The 27,506-nt window shown below is 38.0% G+C and overlaps 1 long non-coding RNA gene across 2 annotated transcripts in view; it reads left to right on the plus strand.

Annotated features, from left to right (window-relative positions):
* LOC112549356 overlaps positions 1–27,506 on the plus strand; it is a 243,696-nt gene that overhangs the window by 184,750 nt on the left and 31,440 nt on the right. The window contains exon 3 of one of the 2 annotated variants that reach the window (XR_003092758.1): positions 2,032–2,216. The exons of the other annotated variant lie outside the window; for it this stretch is intronic. This is a non-coding gene — a long non-coding RNA (uncharacterized LOC112549356). Of the gene's footprint in view, positions 1–2,031; positions 2,217–27,506 lie in introns of those variants that run through there. 2 annotated transcript variants of the gene reach the window in all.

Genomic DNA, 27,506 nt, shown 5'->3' on the forward strand with positions numbered 1-27,506 from the left:
CAGAAAGTTACAGGGAGACAATTTCTTTGACTTACTGTGTTTCTAGCATCCCTGTATATTGTATATCCTTGTTGACCATTTACATTGCTTTGAATGGTTGACGCAGTCTGTAGCAACATTTAGGCTAGGGACAGATGTTACACACAAACTGGTATAAGTGATCAGAAACCAGTTCAATTCTATAACACAACAGAAATTAACCACTTCCAAAATGGCCAAAACTGGTTTAAGATAAACCAAGATGGCTGTAGTATCACTCTTAACTGATTTAGGTTAAATCAGTTTATTGAACTTCTGTCCCAGATTTCCTCTAGATCAAGTTAACTCACAGTCCCCCAGCATGCCAGGATGCTTTGTACCTCCCCTGCAAGTCCCCTCTTTCAGGATGGGCAGGTTAGCCTTAGCCCAAGCTGTCTGCTCCAGCTGAACAGGGAGGTGTGCTATAGCTTCCCCCAGCTTGTGGCCTACATCATTGCAGGCACGTGGCTGCAGTTCTAGAGTCAAAAGTGAATATCTGTTCATTTGCTTATCGGTTCAGTCTACAAAACTTAGACTAACCTTTGAAGATTGAATCAATTCAGCCTTAGACTTTTTGACTGTCTGTACTTAGCCTTAGGGAGAAATTGAACTACTTACAACAAATTCTGTTTGAGCCTAGAACAAAAGCTGTGGCTGTCTAGGTTGGTAACCTACAGTAAGGTGTGCTTTCCTTATTGGTAAGGAATAGTTATGTGCCAGTGATGTTAGCATGACCATGTCACTTGAACAACACTAAATAGTTAAATGTACTACAGAGCAGGTAACAGCAAGAGTACAAGCCTCACACTTCAGGTGATGTTAAGGACCTAGAGCCCATGAGGAGGACAGTGTACTCTCTCTCTCTCTTTCTCTCTCTCTCTCTCTCAGAGGCCCACACCAGGACCACATTCTTTTGTTTAATCTCCCCCCCCCCACCCCCAAAAACATTTTTAAATATCAATTTTTTAAGCATCAAATGCTTTTTTGAAATGAGATTTTAAAAACGTTTCATTTTCAGTATGTTGAAACCCTGGCTTACAATGTAGAAAATTGCACTGTGTGCAGAAGTCCTGAATTAAGATTGTTTTACTTTGGAATTGATCCATTTGGTACAAATATAAATCCAAATATTTCCTGTAGAAGTTAGATGTTTAGACTGTCTCCAGTCATTTCCCTTGGTTAGCCAGTAAGTTATGCTTAACTTAGGCTAGGAGATTTCTCTGATTATTTTTAGTGAAGGGAAATACATAGTTCTGTACCATATAAGTATTTCCTGTGCTGGCTTTAAGAGTTAATAGGAGTTAACTTGATTAAATATGTCATAACAAACCGTTTGCACCACTCTCAGGGAAACTTAATGCAAATTATATAAGGCTCCCTATGGCACTAAAAAGTGTTTTACATGGTTGAAATACTGCAGATGGTGCTCAAGAAGGGGGAAAAAATCCAAATATACTGTATAATTTTGCAAATTAAGAAGAATGCATGTTGATGATGTTTGTTTGGTTGACTGATCTTTCCTTTTTGCGTGTTTGGACCAACAGTAACAAAATTGTGCTAAGTGGTACCCTTTTTGTATAATTCTTTAAAAAATGTGATTTATAAAGTGGGTACTAAACAAGAAAATAAGATTATGTATCATTTTTCCAGCAAGCAAAAACATTTAGTGATTTTTTTGTTTGTTTGGTTGGTTGGTTTAAAAAAAAAAAGTTAAAATATAAACTCCAGTTTTTTGTTAATAGTATAGGTACATTTTATTTAAGTTCTTAAAATATAAAAGGCAAGAGCCTATATCTTAGGATGTTATTCTAGGAGTCAATTGCCAAGTATTTTAAAGTTAAATCTATTTTGAAGAGCAGGTTGTATAATTGCTGGAATGCCTATTCTCTTTAGTGTATTCCACTTTCGTAAAAACCTTTTATTTTTATTAATGGTATTATTTTTCTCTTCTTGCTTGTTTCACACATCACAGCACTGTCACCCCATCAATTTTTCTTCTGATTACATCTGCAGAATTCCCCCTTTCCCTTAGCAGGCAGAAAATATGGTCTCCTCCAAGGACACTGGCAACGCCACCTCCGTTAATCAACTAGGGGGAACTCCCACTGGAATGTAGTCAATGTCCCATCCCAGAAGTCCTAGCAACAAGTCACCTCAACAGTGCACCTGGTCACCCTTGAACTGGTTGCTACAACATGCCACCCTGCTGCAGCTGTTCCAGCACGCTGACCCTCAGCTAGAACATTTATATTTAGCAGTTTCTTAAAGCTGAGAGAGACACTGCTGTGATTGATATCATTTTCATTGTGCTCTACCTGCCTTACATATCAATGCATTTTCAGCTGCATTCATTCCGATACACTACACAGTGTTTTATAGTCTCATCTTCTGTACAGGTAATATCATAATAAAAAACTTCACAATCTGTATGTATGTAAAAATGTGAATTATGAAATATTTCAAAATAAGCATCATGAACCCACAATACATGTGGTGTTCATGGGATGTCATGTATGTTTTTCTTGAGTTTGTTTTACTAATATGGCATTCATAGTCTTCACATATAGGTAGCTTCAAATTGGATTTATCCTTATCATTATCATGACTGGATAAATTATGCTAAGTGATATGAATGTAAATTTTCTGTTTTATATTTTGGCTGAGACTGTTCAGTAGGGCAGTAATTAACTTAAGTGTTCTTGCCCTATTCACATTGAGATAAATAATTTCTGAGAATTAACATCTGATATGGACATGTTTAATGACCAGTCATATAGACCATTGAAAATATGGTCTGAGGCCCTTGAACTAGGCCCTTCCAGACACTGATGAATTTACATTTTAAAAGGAGAGGCCTGTAGGGAGAACAACACCTGGATACTCAGTCTATTCAGGAAAAGACAATTCTCACAGTGGGGAAATTAAATATGAACTTGTATCCTTGGGATATGTCTGAAAGGATGTAATTATTCTACTGGTTATAATTAGACCAGGAAGGACTTCTGGGCCCCATCTCCATGTGCAGGTGAAGGCGTGATGGGGTCTAATGCATGATTCACACAATTGTGCACTAGATCCCATCATGCCTTATTGCTGGTGCAGGGGAACCCTGATCCTGGACTCCCCCTACACTGGCAAGAAGCAGGATCCCCACTGTGGGGGCTCCATAGGTAAGGAACATGACCTTGGAGCACCTCATCCTGCTCTCAGTGGCCAAGTAGCAGATGGCAGAGAGAGGTTTGGAACTGAAGGGCAATTCTGAAAGTGTGCAAACAACCTTGTCTAAAAGTGCATCTAACTGAAACCCAGAGTCAGGGCGTGTCACAAAGTATGTCAACAACGTCGTAATTTTGTTCATTTATGTGTTTGTTTTAATAAATTTCCAGACTCTAATTTGCCAGTATGGTTTTGGTTTGGGGCTTGAAAAATATTTGATCTATTTCCAACCTGGATATAGCTGAAGGCTGTTTTCTTTTGAGTTGGGTAAAATTGTTGGAAGAATCATGAGGGCAGCTAGTCTCTGAAGCTCCCCCGCTCCCCCCCCCCCCCCCAACCAAGTAATGAAATCTGGTGAGTCAGCTATCTGTGAATGTTCATAATTTCTAGTTAAAATCTCATGAAAATAATTTAAAATTTCTTACACATTGAATTCAACTCAATTTTATTCCTGATTTTGGGCACCCATACATGTACCGGAGTTCTGCTCCAATGCATGTGGTGGAGCAGACTTGATTAATTGAGCCCGCTGTGAATCTTCTGATGCGTGCTAGTTAGCATGCTCCAGCAGTCTCTGCATCACATGCATTCAGCATTTCTGCGTTTCAAAATGGCACTGGGGGTGCCTTAACTAAAGCTCGTCAAACGAGCTTTATTTAAGTACCCCTGCCACCATTTTGAAGCATGGTACGTTGAATACACATGATGCTACAGGCATTTTAATTAGAGTGGCTCTCAGAGTTGCTGTAATTAAAGCACCGCACCCCCGCCACCCCCACTCTCCACTTTGGAGCACATGTATAGATGCCCTTTGTTTTGAAGCTGTAATCTATTCTGTCCATGGTTTAATAATGGCTTCAATGTAAAGCAAGTGTCATCTTGTTCATCCATCAAGAACGGCAGATTATCCCAACCAAAATTCTTTATGTCCCTTAAGTTTAAAACATATAGGATATTATGCCCAGAATTCAGATGCTTCAACCTTACCTATTCTGTTCAATACCTGCTGATCGACCTTTCCTCCAAGAATTGGTCCAACCCTTTTAGAAATGGGCTAAGCTACCAGCCTCCACAACTTCTTGCAGCAATGAATGCCACAGGTTAGTTATTTTGCTATGTGAGAAAGAACTTCCTTTTTAAAAAATGTTAAACCTACAACCTACATTTTAATTTTATGTCCTCTAGATCTAGGATTGTGAGAAATAGTAAATAATATATCCCACTCCCCCCTTCCTCTCCACCACCCCACCCCCCATTCCCCTCCCAAACATTTTTTTTCTAAGCTGAAAAGTCATAAGCAGTCTCTGGAAAGTTCCACACCCTATACATTAGTAATCATTCCAATAAAAATGGATAAGAAAATAAGATAGCATTCCTCCTTATTTTTGTGTTAAACTACAAACATAGATACCCCTGAATAACATTCTCCCCTCAAATCAATTTCTCTTCCATCCTAATGCATCTCATAAATCTAATAGAATACTTTGGTGGCTTGATTTTTCCATTTTCCTGTACCATCTGGGTAAAGTAGATTTGAAAAATAGCATTTTACATTCTCCTTGCACTAGTGTAAATTAGTTTAATTGATGACAAATAATTAAATAATCATAGGAAAATTTCAAATCCAGTTAGCCATGTGTGAGCAGCAAGGATTAAACAAGTGAAGTGACACTTGTTCCAAAATAGTAGGAATAATTATGTGAGCTTATTAGAAGTAACAAGTCCCAGACAAAGGCAAACTTGTTTTTAAGCACTAATATACTAATTGCTATTTTAAAGGAGACTCATAAAACACTTGTAGATTTTATGTAACTAACAGAGTGTGGGTATGAAAAGTGTCTTTCTTTAATTTAGTGGGCAATTACAAGCCATAATTACAGTTAACGTGAAGCCCTTCCCCCAGTAAATTTTAAAGCATGTATTTTTAAGACATGGTTTATAAGCAAGCTTTGAGTTTACCCCTCTGAGAACATCACATGATTCTCCATTAAACCCAGTGGAGAGAGCTGCATTTCACAGCAGTCCCAGATAAGCCTGTGGCTTTGTAAATCTTTCATATAGCATATTATAAATGCTTAATAGCCTCTAGATAAGCCCTGAGTTGACTTATTTGCCTATGTGTTTATATTTACCACCGTACTATAAGCATATGCTAATAAAAAAAAAATGCCTTTAGTATAAGACAGTAAATAAACATAGTTATCAGGTAAAATAGCTGGAAACAAAATATTAAACATTTGTTTGATTGAGGGGTGTGTTGTAGGAATTCAGTACTATTTAGATTCCCCTTTTCTAATGTCTTTTTAATTGCTCTTCTCTCCCTTGCTTTTTGTAGAATGTTAATGATTTCCGTAGAAAATATGAAGGTACTCTGCCTTTTCTGCCTATTGTATGAGCCTGGGTAATTTATATGTTTTTTAAAATCTCTCCAGAGGTGATGTTCTTTGTAAATAGTTCTTCAAGGTAGAGCTTAGGGGGAAATTACAGAAAAAATCCATTAATAAACAATGAATACTGTACTAAGTTGCTTTAAATAGCAAAATGGATGTGATATCTGTCAGAAATAAGGCCTGTATATTACAAATGTATTGTGGTAGAGGAATACATATTTATATTTAACACGCAAATCCTTGTGTGTACAATGCAAATTAATTTTAGAGATTTCGTTTACACTTCTGTAGATTGTTTATATTTGTGCAGTTGTAAGCTATTTATTTGCTGATAACTGGCTTCAAAGAAGTATTTGCATACAAGTCCAGATTATTGAGTGGCATTTTCTTTTCTGTTTCTTTCCTGTGTGGTTACCTGTTTGGAGGACTTAGATGGTGCAATGAATGTTCAGTGTTGGCACTCCTTTGCAGAACATACATTATTGGTAAAATGAGGCTCACCCTACACAGGAGTGTCAAAAAAGACTGGGGGAGTGCTGGAGCCCTGGACCTGAGCAAATGGCTATTGTAATTTGGCTGAAGGGCACAGAAAAACAGAGAAATTAAAGACTGGGCATGCCCACTTTTGGAACTGCACAAGCATTTTCTAATGATGTGGGAAGAGTGCTTTGTATTGTGCTTCTCCTATATCAGTGGAAGCATTGGAATTTAATTGGCAGAGTGTCTTCAGGCGCCAATGGCTAAGGCAGTGTCATTATCTGTCTCTCAAGTGCAGTTTCCCGGTTCAAACAATCTGAGTCCATCAATACACCACAGCATGATGTACCTTGTGCCTCTTCCTCTGCACTGTGGTCCAGCTTATTTGAAGGGAGCAGCTCTAGCACAACTGGCTCCCCCTTCACTTCAGTAACAGTAGCAACAAGGGGCTTCCGGTACATGACCACAGTAATACAGGTATATCTGATTAAGCGAATGAATAGGCCAAGCCTACTGCATTTGTCTTCTCCTAAACTGAGGTGCTGGCATAGGATTGGCTTCCTCCTTACTCTCTTGAGCTTAACCATGATATTGTCCTGTCAAAGTAATTGTTTCAATCTTTCTGCAGTTATAGGCAGGCACTCTTGCCTCAGTTGCATGTAGTCAGAATCTAGTGTAGGAAGCCCAGTTTTATTAACTACTTGGATGTTCCACTCTGAGCATTCAGGAGTCGTTTAGTTTACAGTGGGCATGTTTACAAAGACTTACAAAGGCTGAAATACCTAGTAGCACAAATCATCCTTGTACTGCTAATACAAATCCAGTTCCTGCTTCAAATCATTATATATGAATCCATACCCTCAGGTATGGCAAGGACTGAGTCCTAGCATTTATTATTTGACCTCTTTTTATTAGTAGCTAAGTACACACACTAGCTGTGGAACTATCAGACAGTGGGCATGTTTGAAATTGGCCAAATTACTTAGACCAATAACAGTAGCATTGTGTATTGCCCAACACCACTGAGGAAGAACAAAGGCACCTTCTCTCCTCTCTGATTTTGATTCTTTTCTGGGTTGACAGCACTTCTACATTCACCCTACTTAGGTCTTCATTTTTACTTTATGTAGTCTAGACACCTACTTTTGACAGAATAGGACAGGCTTTAGCTCCTCCCCTTGAATTGTTATTTTAACATTTTCCCTTTTTTTCCAAATACCTGGGGAACTAGATTGAACCAGTTCCCCAGTGGTCTTGAGAAGATGTTGATTTATTCCTTTGTAAAAATGAAGTTCCTAAGAGTCAGGGTCTCTTATCTCTTCTACTTGGTTTGGCACCAACTTCTCTGTTCCTGTCTCAGAGGCTTCTAGGAAAATTAGTATTGATGAATTATTCTGTTGAAATATGCTCTGAAAAACCCTATAAGTATACTGGTGCTTTACAAACTTGCAAGATAAGCAAGATAGAAATCAGGGCAGAAAACTAACATTTAAGATTGCAGCAATAGGGATTTGTTTTCCTTTGCTTTGTTTAATTTGGTTTAATTGTTTCATGTGGACATTGAGTGCAAGTGTAATTCAATACAAGGCTTAGTTATGTATTTGGAAAATGGGAAGAACATCCACAGTTACATTATTTAGGCTTTAAAAGTATAAGGTATTGAAACATAAGGGTTTAATACAATTCCTGTTTCAGGGCATAACCAGACTACAGTGGGTTTAGTAGAATTTTCTCCTCTGGACAGCTTAAATCTCTAATTATTTTAAGGCACTATTTTGCTTCTTATTGTTTCTTGCTTAAAAGCATCTGTTGCAGGTAGGATGCTATTTTGATAGATCACTGATCTAATAAGGTATGGCATTTCCTCTGCTTCTTCAAAGTTCATGCTCAATTCACTGTTGTAAGTAGGGAGTAATGGAGTGAGGGTGAGCAGAGATATTCACCATGCAATATAGTATCATTTCACAAAAATATTTTTTTTTCAGAAACTTACCCTACATGCAAATATAGAACTTTCCTTCCCTGTAACTTATCCATACAGTGCAACTTGACTCATATAAGTTGGTTAGTTAACAGAATTAACTGAGTAGAATTGTACTAAAGAATAGAGGATATTTTAAAGAAGTATATTAAAAAAACCCAACCAGATAGTCATCTACTGTTGGATTTCTCTGTACTTTCACACACACAAAAAGTACTATCCAGATAATTTTTCTAGGCGTGCATCTGAATGCCACTGATTTCAAATTGAATTGGACTAAAAATGGGTGGAGGGGAAAGTTTTCAAAATCAAATAGAATAAAAAAAAACAACTTTTATTTAAACATATTCTTTTCCTAAGTAATGCAGAACCTTTTATGAACTACTCAGGAAAAGCTGTGATTCTGGCCATTAAGGGCACTCCTGAGTCAGTTTTGTTTGAGAAGCTGACCAAGGTTACATTTCATAGTTGACATCTCGTGCAGTGTGCAAACATAAATCACTGAGTAGCTTTTATCTCCCTCTGTTTCATGATAAAAAGCACTCTACAGTTTGACCTTCGGAAGACGCGCATGTTCTAACTGATTTTTACAATGTAAAAGTCACCTTTAAAGGAAGAAGGGGGAGAAATAGCTGTACAAGAATCTCTTTAATCTTGTGTTGTACCAGGGAGGTCACCCGTCATGCTGTTACTTTGTTCCAACTAACACTGTGCTTTGAGTATGAAAGTTTATTTTTCAAGTTAGTCTAAACATACAGACTAAACCTTTAAAAAAATTATCTTATTTTCTTTTGTGCAGTTCATTTTTGAAGTAGCCTCCAGGCAAACAAAATATTAGCTTGCCTAAAGGATGCTCATTTCATTTAATAGTGATATTTTTTTGTCAGCTGGTAATTTGCTTATTTACAGCTTCCTTATTAGACCTTCTAATGCTGCAGTTATAAATTAATAATCTTCAATTGAAAGGTCTTTATTTCCCATTAATTGTCCCACTTACTGCAAAAATAAACTTTTTTTTTTTTGTGCTTTTTTTTTTGCATTTTTTCCACTAATAACACCTTTGTGGCACTCCATTCTGTTTCCCCACCCTGTATGCAATAGCTAGGCATGTTACTAGAACAAAAATAAATGTTAAAGACATGACTGTGACATCTTCAGTCACAGTGAGGAGCAGTTACACAGTAACATTGAAACCATCATATACTGGATTTCTGTTTCTCCATTTTTTTATGCTACTGATATCTTGAGGAAACATAATGAATGTTATGCATGTTATACATGTATGCAGACATTTGAAGTTACGTATCAGAGATAACTGGTTAGGGTACGAAATCTTGTCATTAAAGGGAAAACTGTGATCTGTTGATATGTCCCTGTTTAACATAGTTTCAGTTATGCATGCCTTTGATCAATGTCTGAATTAAATTATTAGTATCCTGTGTTTGAGGGCATGCTTATCCATGTCAGTTTTTGTGCATAGAACTGCTAGTGGCATCTTTCAGTGAAAGCAGACAGAAATATGCTCTGCAATCTATATACTGGCTTTTAGTTTATTTTGAGGTGGAATTCAAGATTTTGTCTTTGACCTCTGAAGAGCCTTCTTGGTTTAGGTCCAGGTGTATTGAAGACCTCTCCTAAGTTTTTTCCCATCTGAAATCAGATAAGGTGTTCTGCTAATTGTTCTCTGTGTTAAACATTTCATGGCTGTTAGCAGGAGAGCCTAGTCTAGTTTTGATCCAGCTAGCAAAAGAAAAGTAATGAAGACACCGCAGCATGAAGCAGCAAGCAGAAAGAAAACATTGCTTGTTAGCCCTTCTGAAAGCCTAAGACACCACACTACTTCTACCTGGGTTACAATCATACCTTTATTTGCTGTAAAACCATACAATGATGGGATGTCAACTCCTGAATTCAGCTCACCCACTGGGTAAACCAACGTTCAGGGTATGCAGCATGCCTCATCTATTTGCACACATTTTAGCCCGGTGAGTAGGAGAGAGGAAATCAATGAATCATGTAGGGCAAGGGACTGTCAACCAAATTGACATGTGATCAACAGATTACTCTTTCTGTTGCCATTTATGAATTTGCTAAGTCTAAAAGAAGTTCTTACATGTTTTATAATTCTGGTAAAATAAATCTAATAAACAAATTACTTGAGTAAGAGTGTCACATACAATAGAACTGAGTTTTTTAGTTCTATAGGCACTGAAATCAGAGAAACATCTGAGAGTGACAAATACAATTAATAAGTAAAGAGCATCTTGATATTGTAAATGACTACAGTTATCTATAGTTGTGGAACACTCCTTCACATACTTTGTCTACAGAATCTGCTACTGTTGATGGTATTTCAGAAAGAATGGCTTTAGATTTTCTGATCTCATTTTGAGATTGAGAGGCCAGTAGTTGTAAAATGTACCTATTTTTCTCTTTATATACTATCTGTAAGTCATTAATGAGATTGGGATGGAGCCCATGGATGATGATTTTCCATGTTATTCCTCAGACTAGAGTTGCCCTTTATTAGTATATTTATGGGTATAAATCAGTAAATTTGGCTTGAGTGTTAGGTGGAATTCAACACAAATGAGGGCAGGTAGTATTACCACTTAACATCCTTTCATGGGATTTCTGCTTCATGCATGAATATATTATTAATTCTGGTAATGAATCAAAGTTGGATAATGGACATGGCTTTTGTCTATAGGCCAGCCTCCTGCTTCAGTTGTTATACAACTTGGAGGTGTGGCATGAATGAGGTAAAGAAATGCAAGAACAAAAAGAATAGTTTATTTCTTCATATGCAGTACTGATTCACCAACAAGAGGCTAGTTATGTGTAAGGTGACCAAATACTACTCAGATAATAGGATTCTATCCCTGCCTTTACCATATTCTTCTTGTATGATGCTGGCCAAGTTGCTTAAACCATTTTTTCACACCTTGCATTTGAAAGTTTATCTTATTTTGTCCCAGCCATCCAGTTGGTCCAATAAATATCACCCCCCAAAAACTCCTTATCTCCATCATTAACTCCTTATCTCCATCAGCTAGTTATTTTCTGAGTAATTAACCTTAGACACTTGCCTGATTTGAAGAAGCACTGAACACCCCCAAATCTGAAATGGTCCTAAGAGACTCAAACTAGGTGCTCCAAAGTAATTGATATTTTTTGTATTAATGTCATAGATTTCATAGACATTAGGGCTGGAAGGGACCTTGGAAAATCGTTGAGTCCAGCCCCCTCAGCTGGGGGTCAAAGGATCCCAGCAAGATAGGCATACAAATGTTTCTTAAAAGAGTCCAGAATAAGTGCTTGCACTACCTCCGGAGGTAGTCTTTTCCAGGCCTTGGAGGCTCAGACAGTAAAGAAGTTTTTCCTTATGTCCAGCCTAAAACAGTCTTGGAGGAGTTTGTGACCATTTGACCTTGGCATCCCTTGGGGCGCTCTGGTGAACAGGCATCCCCCCAGATCCTGATGTACACGCCTTATATACTTATAGGCAGCCACTATGTCACCCCTGAGCATGAGCTTTTCTGGGCTGAAGAGTCCCATGCCTCTCAGCCTCTCATCATAAGGCCTGTTCTCTTGCCCTTTGATCATGTGTGTGGCTCTCCTCCTGACTTTCTCAAGCTTCTCCACATCCTTTTTAAATTGTGGAGCCCAAAACTGGATGCAGTACTCCTGCTGCAGCCTCAAAATGGCTGAGTACAGTGGGAGGATTACATCTTGGGATTTTCTTTAGAAGCATCTATGGATGCAAGCCAGAGATTTGTTCGCTTTATCAGCTGTGACATCGCATTGGTGGTTCATGTTCATCTTGTGGTCAGGCATGACCCCCAAATCCCTTTCAGCCGTGGTGCTAGCAAGCATAGCACTGCCGAGCCTATAAGCATGATGCGGGGGGGGGGGTTCCCCCCCCGAGGTGGAGTGCCTTACATTTTTCCATATTGAATGTCTCATCAGGTTTTTATCTGCCCACTTTCTGAACCTGTCAAGGCTGGCCTGGATCACCAGCCCATCCTCAGGTGTGAACGCTTTACCCCAAAGTTTGATGTCATCGGTGAACTTGGCCAATTTCTGTGCCTCAGTTCCCCGTATGTAAAATGAGACTATAAATAGTGCCTGATCTCAATGCAATGTTATGAAGATAAATTTGTTAAAGGTTTGTAAAGAACTAAGATGCACTGGGTACACCATAAAAATGGTCATAAGAGACTTACTTATTCCTTAATCAGTCCCAGATTTGGATAGTGTCCAGTAAATAATGCCTAAGGCCACACACCAAATAATAAGGATAAAAAGAAATAATTGAATACCTTCTTACTTAATAAACACCATCCTTTTGGGACACTGAATGAGGGCTGGCCTATAGCCTAGGGAAAAACAACAATTAAACACTGTATCCTAATTCACAGACACAAGGGGGGTGAATTAAGGTTGTGAGAAAAATCTTAATTCTGGCATTCCCTAACATGGGTGCTTGACTTTGAACTCTCTTGACTTTGCCATGTGACATTTAAAAATCTATTTCCTAGTTACATCCCAAAGTCTCATTCATGATCAAGGATGTAAGGATGTTTGGTATTATACAACCACACAGATAGATTAATATCTAGAAAACAGTAATGATACTAGTATGTGTGTGTGTGATTCCCAGGAGACCGTCATTTCTGTAGAGAAGTTATCTATTGTTTACGTGCTTTTTTAATGCAAGGAGCTCAGCTTGCTCACAACACAGTTATTATATATTCATTTCCTTTATAGGATTTTTAAAACATTTTGACCAGTTATTATTAGCACAATTACTTCATTAACAAAAACTCCTGCTAATAATGCTATACTAATTGGCTCTCTCAGAAAGGGGAGGCATTAAACATAAATGTCCACAATGAGTGTTTCTTGAATAGATGTAATCCTAGGAGAAAAACTGCAGTCTCTTTGATTAATCTCTCGTCCATTTTTTCGAAGTGAATATCTGTGCTATGTAATAATAAACACATTACACAAATAAAACAATAATATTTCCTTATCTTTTTATAATAGAAAAGGCAAGTATTGTTGAGTGCCATTAGAAGAATAAAATGTTAAAACAGATTATAACTGCATTATCATACATTTATTAAGATTCGTTTTAGAAAAAGCATTTGATTTGTGTGTCACACATCATAAAAGTAGGCATTCCAAGCACATGACATGCATAACTGTAACCTATCTATATACCTCTAGATATGTGCCAGTTACTATGCTATCGGTGCTTCCTCTTTGAATAAATGAGGCTGTATTAGTTGTCATGGTCCAGGAGGGGGAGGTAGAGGATGTGTTGTCATGATCAAAAGTAATTTTAAGGGTGTGAGTTATAGTCCTGTTGGTCTATTTTGAAAATCATACTGAATTAAAGGGAAGTAGTTGTTCTATACCCTTTCCTCATGAAGTTAAATGACTGATTCTGCTGATGAATATTTGTTACCTTTGATGACCATACACAGATTTAAAACTGTGATGATTTAGGAGGGATCCTTGGTTCTTCATACTATATTTATATACTATATTTATGCAGCTTTTTTATCCTAATTATGTTTTTTTTTTAGCCATTAGGGTGCTAGATTGCTTCTGTTACTGGCATTTTCTAACCATGGTCATTTCCTTCTGATTACAATGGATAAATGCTAAAAGGAAAAAAAAGACAAAACCTTCTTATTCTACTTCTGAGTTTTAAACAATTTGCTCAAATTTATTTACAATCCATTTTTGTTCATTCCTCACAAATATTCCAGCAAGTGAGTTATCTGGAAAACATGTTTTCAGAAATAATATGCATTAAATAAATACTGGAGAACAGATGGTGAATTGAATATGAGTAATCATTCATACTACAAAACTGATTCAAAGAGTTAAACCCATTCTGCTAAGGAATGGAACACACAGTATACTACTAGGTATGCAGTTCAAACTGTTCATTTTGATTATTAAATACAATACACTGTTTTCAAATGTTTAATCAATTATAATTAATTATTTTAATTACTCAACTAACTAACTAATCACTGTAGCACCTAATAGGCCCTGTAATGAACTGGGGCATATTCTGCTAGCAGCTATGCAAATTCAGAGCCAAATAAGAGTCTTTGTCCCACCAGTTTTCATTGAGTAATTTTGATATCATGTGAGGGAGGAAAAAGGTTAAAAGTTGAATAAAAAAAAGGACTGCCTGCAGGTAAATTTTACATATAAAGTGGCAAAACGTCTGAAATAAATATTTATTGTTAATTATTTGCACAGTGATGCTGCTCACTAGTGGATGCACAACACTACTTTCATTGTTTCTTTTTCACTCTTCCTGAAATCTCTTCTAGGGAAACAACACATAAATGTATTTGCCAAAACCCAATACAGAAGATTTTGAAAAGAGAAAATGATAGCGAAAAACTGTATGTTTTGATTTGTTGTCATCATTTCGTTTGTGAATCATGCAATAAGGTCTCTAATACCCTGGTAAAACTTTAAAATAATTAAGATCTTCGTTCTAAGTTTTCACTCTGAAAGGTATGTTACTCATGTTAAGTGACCTGAAAGATGTTGGAAATGCATGTTTGTGTTGAACATGAGCTTCCAAGCTTCCATTTGAGGAACTATGAATGTATTTGGGTCCATTATTTTCTGCTAACGGTGTTGTGTTAAAATCAGCCTTACTGTTGTGTTAGGTTTGAGTATATAGTAGAAGAAATGATGTGCGTGTAGTTTGGTTTGTCACTACCAATAAACTGGTAGCTGTCACCTAGTATAATTTCCCTTCTTATCTGTAGAAATCACCTTATTAATTTTACTGGCAGATTTCAGGTGGGGAGGAGCCTGATATATTTGATAGCTAGCTGTCATCACCATTTAGCTTTAATTCATCATTCAATCAGCAATCAGGTGAGATGCCACATGTTTGAGATGCCACAAACCACACACAGCACATGTGCAAGCGTTCACCACACTACTAATTTGCAGCACAGTGCCAAATTTGAAACTGGGAGATCCCAGTATAAAAAAAAGCTGCAAAAAGAAAGTGGTGTGATGCACGTGGCAGCAGCCTAACCACCAGAACCAGAGCCCAACTGTCCAGAGCCACATTCTGGCTTTTGGCCTGGCTCCATGTGGCTGAATCAGCATTGCTACTTCCCCAGGATCCCAGTTAAGGCTGTTGGGACTAACACAGGTGCTGGCCCCAGCCTCCCCTACCACACATGGGACAAATTGCCGTTCACCTAAGCTCACGTGCACAGGCACACACAGTGCCAAAAGCACTGGCACAAATTTGTGCCTCTGCTCTTTTTGCAATGGTAGACTCGTGCCCCTGCATGTGGGGATGTGTCCATTGTCTGCAAATGCATAAGATGCCATATACTGTACTCTGTTGCCTCATTTTGAAAAAATAGGCAACTGACTTGGCCATGCCCTATGTCTGAACCTGGGATGATTTTAACATGAATTCATTATTTAATATTTAGAAAAATTATGGATTCTACAGTTGAGCAGTGAGAGAGAAGTGACAATGAAAACATCCTCATATGTTTAAAATCTAAGTTGTCCATAAGGTGGCAGTATGGCAACTATTTTTAAACACACAAGAAAGTGGAACTTGCATGATCAAGGAAATATAATTTTTAAACTCTTTTCTAAGGGTTCAAGAACATAATATGGTACGATTTTTGGTGTTTAGGATTTTTTTTACAGTAAATGTAAAGCAATGTAGATTAGTTACTAATAAGACAGAACTTTCAAGATCATAGTTGCCAAAATCTGAAACTGAGCAAGAGAGAGACTCTGGGAAGCTGTTGAGAAAATATGTAAAAGTATGTTAAATATGCAGTCTCTATTAACGTTAATCAGGAACTAGATGAGACTTCTAAGGTGTGCATATGTTAGAATGTTTAAAGATAAAAACAATAGTGTTCATCCTTTGGTGGAACAATGGGAAAAAATAAGTCTTCTTAAAGCATTTTAAAGAATGTATGTATCTATTTATCTATAGATAGATAATCTTCAAAACAAGAAAATAGCAAACAAATGTTTAGGTCTAAATTTCCAGCCCATTTAAGCATTTATGTAGAGATGAAAGGTCATCAGAACAGCTATGTACAAAGTATAAGAGTTCTTTAGTGGATTATTTTGCCCATAAATTCACCAGTCTCAGAAAACTGTCTTCCAAAATATACATGCATTTTCCAAACACAGACCACAGAGTGTAGCATTCTGCACATTCATCCTCCTCACCTTTATTCAATGTGTCTAATATCTGTAGTAGAAACCTGTATATATAAAGCAAATCAGTCATCTTCATTTAATTCTTCAAATATAGATGGATAATGAAAGAATGATATAAATATCAAATGTGAATTTTGGATACAGAACATGTATCCATGTGTAAAGTCTTAGTAGACCTATCTAGCCTTCTAATTAAGAAATATGAAATATGGGGCCATATAGTCCCAATTGCTGAGCACCTCAACATAGTCTGCATTTAACTGAAGCTGTAAATAAGAAAGAATACAAGTTACCCATCAAAATTTGAATATTTCTTCTCCTCTTATTAACAGGTTATTACTTCACATTTTCTTTTTATGGAAGTTGTAGCATGTAGACACTGTTTTCAGCTACATTTTTGTAGTAGAATTTTTTTATCTTTGGGTTGGAATTTTTCTTATCCCACTATTTGTATGAATTGTCCTACAAAACCACAAAAACATGAACGCAACCAAAGAAAAATAAATCACTTTAAACCATAGTATTGGCTCTTTTTAAGTAGTCAATTTAGGCATTACAGGGTATATCTATACAAGATGCTAAATGCACAGTAGAATAATTTTACTGTGACATTAGCATGGCAGGCCAAAACCATGCTAATGTGCAGTAGCATTAATTTACTGTACATAGGCATCACAAAAAAGTGTGCTGGTGCTACTGCACAGTAGCACCACTTATGGCACAATATGTTAGTACCTGTTATTATGGGCACTAACTTAATGCACTGTAATTACGGTGCATTAATGAATGTGTAGACGAACCCACAGACAGACTATAAAATAGTGTCTTTATCCCATTAAACTGCTGTTAAATTATTTAATCTTCCTTATTTCCTGAATTCATTTTGATTCATTTTTTCCCCCTTCTGAATGATACAATATATTAGACATTTGTATATATGAATGTGCACATGGGAATCTAAGCTTAACTTTTGCTTGTTGAATCTGCTGACGGCACCTAGATTTTAGTTTTACTTTATGTTCAAAATGTATCCAATGCTGGCCATCATGGCAGTACTCTTAAACACACTGCTGACTTGAGTCATTTTATTTTTGGATAAATTCAAAACAGTAGACTTGTATGAATGTTTAAACCAAGTTACCTTGCAATGACCATGGTTAAAATATGCATACTGCTCTTGCAAAGGATGCTAAAATGTGCTTTTTTTCTGAAGACCATCTGAAACATCTTTTCAGTGCAAGTCATTAGCTAGATCTGTGTCCAAATTTCTCTCTCTCTTGCACCAAAGATATTCATGAATATTGCAGGTAATCCTTATGGAATTTTTCAACATAAGACAGTCAACTTCCCACTACATTTTTTTTCTTTGACGTTTTATTTAATGGACTGAACTCTAAAGTACTGGGAAAAGTTTTAACTAACAATAATTGTAGTGTCATATTTTTAGTAAAAAACATTTAAAAACAAAAATACAAGAGTATCTTTTCCACTAAAATCAGGGTCATGGAGTGCACTTTGATCACTCAGGATTAGAGCTGGACTGATATAAAATCAGGTGAGAAAGGTGATTAAATAATTCATTCGGGATTTCGTGATATATGCAAATTATTTAACAACCTCCATAGCATGTCTGAGTTAAATGCTTAGAAAAAAACTATGCTATTGAGTGTTGGATTTTTTTTTCTTTTTGCTTTTGTAGTTTGGTGATAGCAGTTTACACAAAGCAGTAGAATAAGAAACTGTTTAATATAAAACATTAAAAATGAAATATCATCATACATATGCAGTTGCCAAGAGGGTGTGGCCTGCCTGACAGGTCTGCCCTGGAGCTCCCTGACCTTGCAACAGACAATTATTGGAAGCCTCTGCTCTCCCTCCAAACTGGGAAAGCCTCTCCCTTCTGCTACTCTTGCCATTCTGGGTAGGCTGCTCCAGTTTGGAGCCATTGCCACCACTCTGGCCAGTGGTCCAAGCCAGCAGTCTTGCTCCTAGTGTAACTAAGCACCCACCAGATGAGCCTTTCTGTTTCCCTCACCTACATTTTGAGTGACCAGATTGGCACCTCAAGATATAGGAACAAAAAGGGAGAAACCCAGCTCAGTTTACATAAGCAACAAGGTGGGAAACCCTAGTATTAGTAAAAAATGAAGACCTATCTTGCTAAGTCAATTTGTCCCTATATATTTCTCCAATTCTTTTTCCTCTTTCATTTAAGGTATATAATCTTTTACTACACTTTTCTCTATTCTGTCTCTCATTTTATCCACTTAACATTCCTTTCATTTCTCTCACATTTCTTTTGAGTCTTCTTTTTTTCTGTTTGAGTTGTTATAATACTATATTTAGCTAGAAACACTCTTCTTCTTGAGGAACGATGCTACCACAGGGAGAAAGGCCATACAAAAAGAAATGGCTGAGGGGGGAAAAAAGTTATCTAGAGGAGTTCACCAGAGACTTGAACTGTATTGAGCAACACGTTTTTCTTTGGCCTGGCTTTGGAGATGTTTTTGGCTTAGTCTCTCAGAGGGCACTGACAGTGGTACAGCTTCCCTCTGTAACACCTGGCACTTCACAAAAATTGCCATGAGTTACAGCAACTTCCGTTGACCCAATAGACCCAATAGACATTCACTGGGGGGGGGGGTATTGATATCCACTTTGGAGCTGATCCAGGATGAGCTGCATGTCTTCAGCCTCTCTCTCCTAGCCCTGCCCCACCTTCCCAGCTCTGGTGCTCTCCACATGATAGAAGGGGAAGAAGGGAGGGGATGGAGCTCCAGTATGAGGTTTGCCTAGCCTGCACTGGAAGCAGGGAGGGGGTAGATTGGAGGTGAAGGGGCTTCAACCCACCCACCCCCATCTAGTGTAAGCTGAGCAAACCCCAGCCTGGAACTCCATCCCTTCCCTTCTCCCTCTCCCATCACACAGACAGTAATGGAGGCAGCCCAGCCCTGATCAGACAGAAGTTAAAGAAGATGCTCTACTTTGGAGTGTCTTTATCTGAACCCTCTCATAATGAGGGTTAGTTTTTCACATAATTGGACATTTCTAAAGCACTTTTCAGCTGTGCACTTCTGCCAGGGCATGGTTGTAGTGTGATTTCAAGGGGATGATCATGTAACAAATATTACTTATATCAGTGCCCAGAGACTGAACTTTGAAAGCTCGATTCTCTGTGCACTCCTAATCCTTCTACGTTTCCTTTCATTCACATAAAAACAAAAAAAGAAACTGTAACAATATATTGAGTAATGAAGAATTCTGTTCCAGTTAAGGAGGAATTTCTTTTGCTACTTCTAAAAACAGAACTTTAAAAAGCTAAAAGCAGACCAAAATGTACCCTTTATTTCCTCCTTCCTTATATACAGTGGGCAGAAAAAATCTGTTGAATACGAAATACATCTCCCTGCAGCACACATGCAGACAGATGGCAGAAGACCTCTTTTTAACAACTTGTGACTGGAGGGAAGGGGAAGAAAAGTAGGAACCTTTCACATGTGCTACATGCATTCTGTGGCACCACAAAGCACATTTTGCGACTCCACAAAGTGCACTTTACCACTTGCCTGGATGTTTGCAGTATGTTTAAAGAAGGAATAGGTGTTGGAAGAGTCTGAACTCAGATACTTTGATTAAATAATTCAAGTATTTGGAGGGGGAAGAGGTTGGCAGAGGAGCATTCACTCCTTGGAATCTTTCCTCCTCCTTTCCTTTGGATTCAAGCTCTGAACTTCTGTTCTTTTTATATCCCCAGAGATAAAGCTTTAAAACTTCATAATTAAGTGGAAAGGAGGAAGTTGCAGTAGTACAGTTTTCAACATCACAAATTCAGGTTGTACTTACCCACCAAACTGCACTCTTTTTGCTCTAGAGAATGCAAAGCAAATAATCCTTTGAATACTAGCCAAATTATCCAGCACTGAAATGCCTTCTTCCTTACAGTTAATATTAAGTTTATTTTAATTTTGCTTCCTCATCCCATATGCTAGAGTTAGGGACATTTCTGCTTGAATGTTGATTGCCCCTTAGTTGAGCTTTCCTGTTCTTTTGACTTCTCCACTCTGCTTATAATAGGTCCTAGCTTTTCCCTTCAGACATATCTTTGAAGGAGAGACCGTGGCTTTTTCCTTCCAAAAATCTATTGGAGCGATGGCAGGCTACATCTCCCAATTAGGCTTTTCATGCTGCATGTTGCTGACATATTCTTCACTAACTAAGTCTTTGAACAGCAGCAGCAGATGTCTACTTACTTGGCAATTACTACTAGACCCATCTTCAAGTTACTGAATGATCTACCTGTTACTTTATTCTGGGGCAGTAATGATTTTGAAGTACTTCTTATACTTTAATTCTGGAATAAGAGTTAAGCAGGTGCTTTGTCTATGGAAACACGATGGGTAGGAATGCAGCCTGAATAGGCCATGACTCTTTATGCCTCCCCTGATGATATTTCCAAAAGGATTTGGAGTTGAAACATTAGGTCTGCTTTGTTAGCACTACAGAGAAACAATAAGTTGATGGGTTCGTTACGTAACCCCAAGGACATAGGAAAGAAAATGTATTCAAATAAAATGAGAAGGGGATATGAAGCAATCTTGAGGGCTTAGAGTCTGAAATATAATAATTCCCATCACTTTCCAAATATAAGAATTCTTCTTCCAGGTCCAAGATAGTAAGATGCTCTGAATCAAAATACTAATGTATTCATCCAGCCGTGCAGCCTGTTTTGGAGATCCATTATTCTTGTGTACCTCCTAGTGACAACTTTCAGTCTAAATAAATGAATTACAATTGTTAAATAAAAAGTTAAAGCATTTTTGTTATTTTGCTCTCTCTGACATTTTCCTTAATGTATTTTGAAAGAGTATAAACAGATTTTAAAACAACAGAAATCATCTCAACCTGAATTTAATATTGATGTTGACAAGTGGTTTATTTTTGTAATGAGGATACTATATTATGCTTCAATGGACTAAATACCAGGAGCCCGTTAGCATCATCTAAGGTAATAGCATTGAATTCGAATTTTGTTGTGGGACTTGAAATTTGAAGGCTTAATCTGATGACACTATTGTTTAGCATACTTATTTCCCATGACCAAATTAAGCTGAAGTATTTAACTCTGTGGAGCCTTGAGAATGTAATGATGTACTTTGTGTCTTTTCAGAAGCTAATAGTGGGCTCATCTACATGTTCATTAATGTGCAATAGTTACTGTACATTTAGTTTAGTACCTGTTTAATGAAGTACTAATGAAATGCACAATAACTACATTTAATGCACAGTAGCCCTGGCACACAGTGTTTTTGTGACACTGAGCAGTAGCCTAATAACACTGCGCAGTAGCACATTAGCATGATTTTTGACTGGCATGCTACTGTGCAGTGTTATTAAGCTACTGTGCAGTAAGTGTCTTGTATAGACATGCTTAGTGTAACATAGAACCTTTTTAATGTATACATAAGCCTAAATTTTGTTGTAAAATTGACACTTAAATCACTGGTTTGTGTATTTAAAAGCTTACTAGTAAAGGATTCAGGTGTGAGCTGGGCTGTACCAGGAAGAAAATGGGATGGGTGGCTTCACCTCTCTTCAGGTTACCCAGTTGTCCTCTATGCTCCTATTCTTATACCAGTGACGATACAAGGATGAGGAGTGGGAGGAACCATGGATTCACACTTACCTATCCCAATGCATCAGCAATCACAATGGCCCAAGAAGGTACCTTTGTCAGAAAACATACTTGTCTCCCCTGCGATGCAAGAGGGAAGCAAGAGGAATTAACCTGTCAAACTGAGTCACATTTTATTCCTAGCTCTTCTACTAGGGTAGCAGTATTATATGGAGCCCCTTGCTCAGGGCAGAGTGCAAGGTGCCAGATGTAATCTGAAAACATAGTGTGATTCTCAGGAACCTGAATTTTGAACTTAGAAATTGCTATTTACTAGTAATTTTTCATTAACATCTTCCCTTGATAAAACTGAGCTTGCCTAAAGGTTTGTACAGGCCTGAAAGAGCATAGGGTACCAATACATATGCTTCGAGGTGGGACATTTTAATTAGAGCAGTTCCCAGAGAGCCTCTCTAACTAAAGTGCCACAGTGGCATCTGTGTTAAACTCCTGTATGTTTAAAAATAGCCATAGGACCCTTTAACTAAAGCTCATTCAATGAGCTTTAGTTTAAATGCCCCAGTGGCTATTTTAAACTCATGGGGGCTTATACACATGACACTGCAGCAATGCTAGATCTTTCTAATTAGAATGCAGAGCAAATTCAATTAATCAAGTCTGCTCTGACGTGTTCTAATTAGAACACATCAAAGCACATGTATAGGCACACTATAGGTATACAACAACCTATTAGAAGGTATTAGCTGGTAATATATATTTTTAAATATTAATAAGTTACAACCTCTGTCACTTTTTCTCTCTTTCTAAAAACATTTTATTTAACAGAAACTCTTTGTAATAGGTTCTCTTTTATGCTTGTTTTTGTTTCTTTTTCTTTTCTTCTTTTTTTTGCCGAAGACTAGAGAATTATCCTTCAAAGTCCTTGGCTAGAAACTCAGGAATGGATGAAGGGGAATTTAAAAAAAAATGCAGAAATCAATGTTAAAATATTAACAAAAATGTCCTGTACCTTTAAGTTACCAAGTTATAGTTTTATGTTTAAGTTCACTCACTGAGTCAAGAAATATTAGTGTTTGCAGGATTGGTTCTTAAAACTGTCCCTTATTAGAATAATCTATTAAACTAGAATGACTCCTCCCACTAAGAAGCAAGGTTTTTTGTGTTATCTTTCATTATCCTACCTGTAAAACTGGGAGAGCACTTGGACAAGTTTTTGAGGATCAGTTGATTTCTTCAGATCTGAAGGTGAAGTAGATATGGCCCAGCTATTTCGTATTTTCTTTTTATAGCCCAAAGACTGACAAAATACTTTTTCAACCACTGTTGACTTTCCTTTTGTAGAAGATGGTGGTACAGGACAGATCCTATCTCATTTTACTAAAACACAAACATGGTGATTGATGGGTTTGTTTTTGTTCATTTTATAGCATAAGAATTAATTTTCTTCTCCAATATTTAACCATTATTATCCCTGTGAAAATCATTCAGATATTCCCTCTCAAGTCTTTAAAATAGCAAACATCTATGACTATTACATTTAAAAAATGAAAACTGTTCAATAATTAAAATAGTATGTGGCTGTGCCTTCTACTCGATGACTCAAGGGGGATGTCCCTTAGGTTATGTCTCCCTAGTTATATTCCATTGGATAAATATCCATTGCTAACTTTCACCATATTTGACTCAAAATGGTTATTCATGTCTGATCATCTCTTTTCTCTTCTATATTAGTAGTTCTGGGTTTCTCTTTTACATGATTTAGCAATAGATTCTTTCTTTGTATTTTTTACCATTGTGGCTGTATTAAAATGAAATGAAACAAAACAAACTAAAAAAGAATCAGCAACAGCCCTAAACTGAGATGACTAGTGACCTGGCATAATTCTACATAGCAGTTTCAGTGATCAATTAGCAAAATGAAATAATTAATGTAAAACATTTTGTTAATAAAATTCAGTAAAAACCTATTTGTTTCTGTGCATAAGCACCAGGTTGGCACCAGCAGCAGCCAGCATCAGGATGTACCAGGAAACCCAGGAGGTTTCTGCTGAGCAGCAGGAAAAGGGGCACTCACCAGCCTCCTGCCACCACCTGCCATTTGCCAGAGCTCCAAAGGACCTAATCCTTCCCTTGGTACAGCCTCTCTGTCACCCAGCATGAGCCTCCTGGGCTGCCCAGTGCATCCTGTCCCCAGCTGCACTGGTGCTGAGACACCTAATCTTTCCCTCTGTGGATCCCCTGTCTTCACTCCCTGGTTTGAGCACCCAGGCTGCATGGTGCATCCTGCCACTAACTGTCACTGGTGTTGAGCTAGGAGGAGTCTGATCCTTCCCTTGATGTAGCCCTCTGCCCCCACTACTGGGAACAAGTCTCCTGGGCTTTTGGGTGCATCCTGCTGCTGGCTGCTGCTACTACCAAAGCTCATGCAAGTACAACATTCCCCTTCCCCTTTCCGCCTGTCTGTGGCTTACAGCTGAAGGCAGGACGTGGGGCTGAGGAAGAGAGTCTGTGCTTGACAGCCTGAGGATGTGGCTACTGGGCACTTGGTCAGAACAGTCGAGTGTGGGGTGAGAGCTAGTGCATGTCCCTGGGAAGGAGCACTAGCCGGGGGCTGCAAAGACACTTGGGATGCTGGCAGACAGCAACCTAACATGAATTGATAAAGGATCTGATACAGATGTTCAATAGACTGGTTTAACCTAAATCAATTAAGTTTGAGTACACATCGATCCAGGCCTATCTTAGACTGGATTCTGCCATTTTTAACCCAGTCTATGTGCACCAAACTTCTGTTCTGTTATGGGCGTAGACCAGTTTTTGGTTAGTTGTACTAGTTGATGTGTAATGTCTGCACCTTGCCTTAGTGTAATCTGCCAACAAGAAAGTTACTTTTTAACTCCTATTAGAATTATTTCCTTCCCCACCCCCTTCCATACCTCCCAAATCCATCCAGAAATCTGTATGTTGTTCTGGATAAATTGTTCAGCCCATTTCTTTTTTTTTTTTTTTTTTGCTAACTCTTAGCCTCAATTTTAGCTTTTGGCAATGTTCCACAGTCTATTGAAAAAAGTAGGCACCAGACTGCATACTCTTCCTCATACAGCTAACTCTTTTGAAATGACAGTAGCAGACAACTCATAGGAATGAGGAGTGTTCACCTAATTAAAAGACTTTCAGGTTGTTAGAATTATGCTGTATTAATTCACCTATGTGTATCTGCTGCCTGTCTGGGATTCTGCAGGATGAGGTATTATCCAAGTATAGTGCACTCATCTGAACAGTAGTTGAGACAGTAAAACATTTGTGTTAGTAAATGTTGTTAATTTCTGCTTAGGTGTGGAAGAGCCAAAAAACTGGTTGTATTTTAGCCTTGGGTTAAGCCATTTGTAACTGTCACCTAGAAAGTCTGCAAGTGAAGAGATTTATAACAGCAAAAACTTCTCTTCCAGCACAATTCAGGATGTGGGTGGCATTGAACGAGAATGAAGCATGGACAAGACACTAATGTAGTGCTGATTCACTGCCTCCCATCACCAAAACCACCTCCTATACAGCTCTAGTGGGAGGAGAAGTTGCCTCCCATTGAAAAGAATCCCAAGAAATTGGTTTCTTAGCAGTAACATTATTTCCTTCCCTTGGGCTGAATCTTCCCTCATGTCTCAAGGGACCTGGCTGGCACAGATATGTATATTTACTAACTTTAGTGGATACGCCCCTCTTATATGTCCCTGGCATCCCATTGCCACATGATTTATACAGCACTTAATCTGAATATGTGTTACGTAATGAAATTGCAGTAATTCCACCTTTACACAGGGGTAAAGGATGTATATAGGGCATATTTCACTGACATATCACATAGGAAACAAGCTAAGAGCCAGTAGTGTAAAGATCTCTTTACAGCCTGTCTTGTGCTTCTTGCTTTTTCTGGGTTTTGAGAGTAGCGTTTTCTCCAGGAGCAAAACTGTGCTGGAAAAACCTAAAGAAAAAAATTGTGAAGAAGATTTTGAAGGGCTTTTCCCCTCTGTTGGCTAACACTCCCTACAAATGTTTAGTTATTTGGGTTCAACCAGGTACATTGGGTGGAAAGGATATGATGTGAAATTTCTCTCTCGCAAAGAGAAGAAAAGTGTTATGAGAAGTTTTAATTCTGTAGTAAACAGATAAATACATTGTGAAATGTTGAAAATCAGTTTAAAAACCTGACATTTTATTTTAATTTTGCTTCTGGATTCCTGATCATTAATCTACATGTTGAAGTTTCAGTTTTCCAGGAGTAGAGACTCCCAGATATGAATGAGTTAATTTTATACCATTCCTCAGTTATGTAAATGGCACAAAATATAGTGCCACTTTCTATTCTTATTACAATCATGAGACTGTCACTATAATTGATTAATTTTGTGCCATTCTCTCCCTGTGATCTCTTTGTCACAAAAATAAGCTATCACAGAATTTTAATGCTTGGTACATTTTAGTTTTCATAATGTATTCTGATTCTCATTCTAGTGACAAAGGTTGGCACAAAATCAGACCATATTCATAACAAAGGCTGTAAAAATAAAGCAGAAAACTGTATAGAATCCATCTTCATGACAATCTCAGAACAATGAGAACAGAAATATCACAAAACAAAACTCTCTCTTCTTGTGGCAGTCTTAGTATTATAATATCACAATACTTCAAAATGCATTTCTGAACCTTTTGGATCAGATTTTTTAAACTCATTTTACAATATGGAGACTATTCACAGTATTTTAAAAGAATGGCATTGGCAAATTTAGGCTTATAGAGATTTGTCTGAAATAGTCGTAGCTTAATGGAAAATGCATTCTGGCAGCTCACTCATTCCTACATCTACCACTCAGTTCCTGAAAGGAAAAAAGAAAGTTGGAGGTATAATGGAAATTATGCAACATTCAGTATTAGATCTTTTCTATTCCTTCCACTAGGATAGCTTACTAACAGATAATAAACATAGATACACTGTAAGGTAGCCACTTAGTTGTGTAAAATTGAATCCTCTTGAATGAGGGGTTAATTAATATTTCTCCATATTTACCAAGATTTTGACAATATTGTCACGGCCGGGTCCTCGCGGAGGGCCGTGTGCTCCTTAAGGTCCCTCGCTCCGTGTCAGGCCGGCCCAAGGCACCCTCTAATTCTCGCCCGCCACGTCTTGTTGGAATGTATATATAATGTTGGGAGGCTGCCTATGACTCCCTGGGCACAGCTACTCAGGACCTCTGTCCCCGCAGTTCTCCCGGACTCCTGTGGTCACCCGGTATAATGGGTGCTCCCCAAGCACCCTAGCCTTATGGGCTATTGCGTGGCTCCTACCAGCCCCTGATACCACGCCCCAAGCCTCGCTGATGTGATAGACGTTGTTGGGTCTCCCAGCCCGCTTCCCGGGCCTCCTCAATAGTGTAGCCCACTCTGGGCTCTCTGTAATACCCAGCCTCTTACTGGGATCTGCTGCGCCCCCTTCGGCTTCTCGATAAACCGATATGGCACTCCCCCTCTCTGGGGCTTGCCG

The sequence above is a fragment of the Alligator sinensis genome, unplaced genomic scaffold, assembly GCF_000455745.1.
Source record: "Alligator sinensis unplaced genomic scaffold, ASM45574v1 scaffold392_1, whole genome shotgun sequence".
In the NCBI taxonomy this organism is placed as follows: domain Eukaryota; kingdom Metazoa; phylum Chordata; order Crocodylia; family Alligatoridae; genus Alligator; species Alligator sinensis.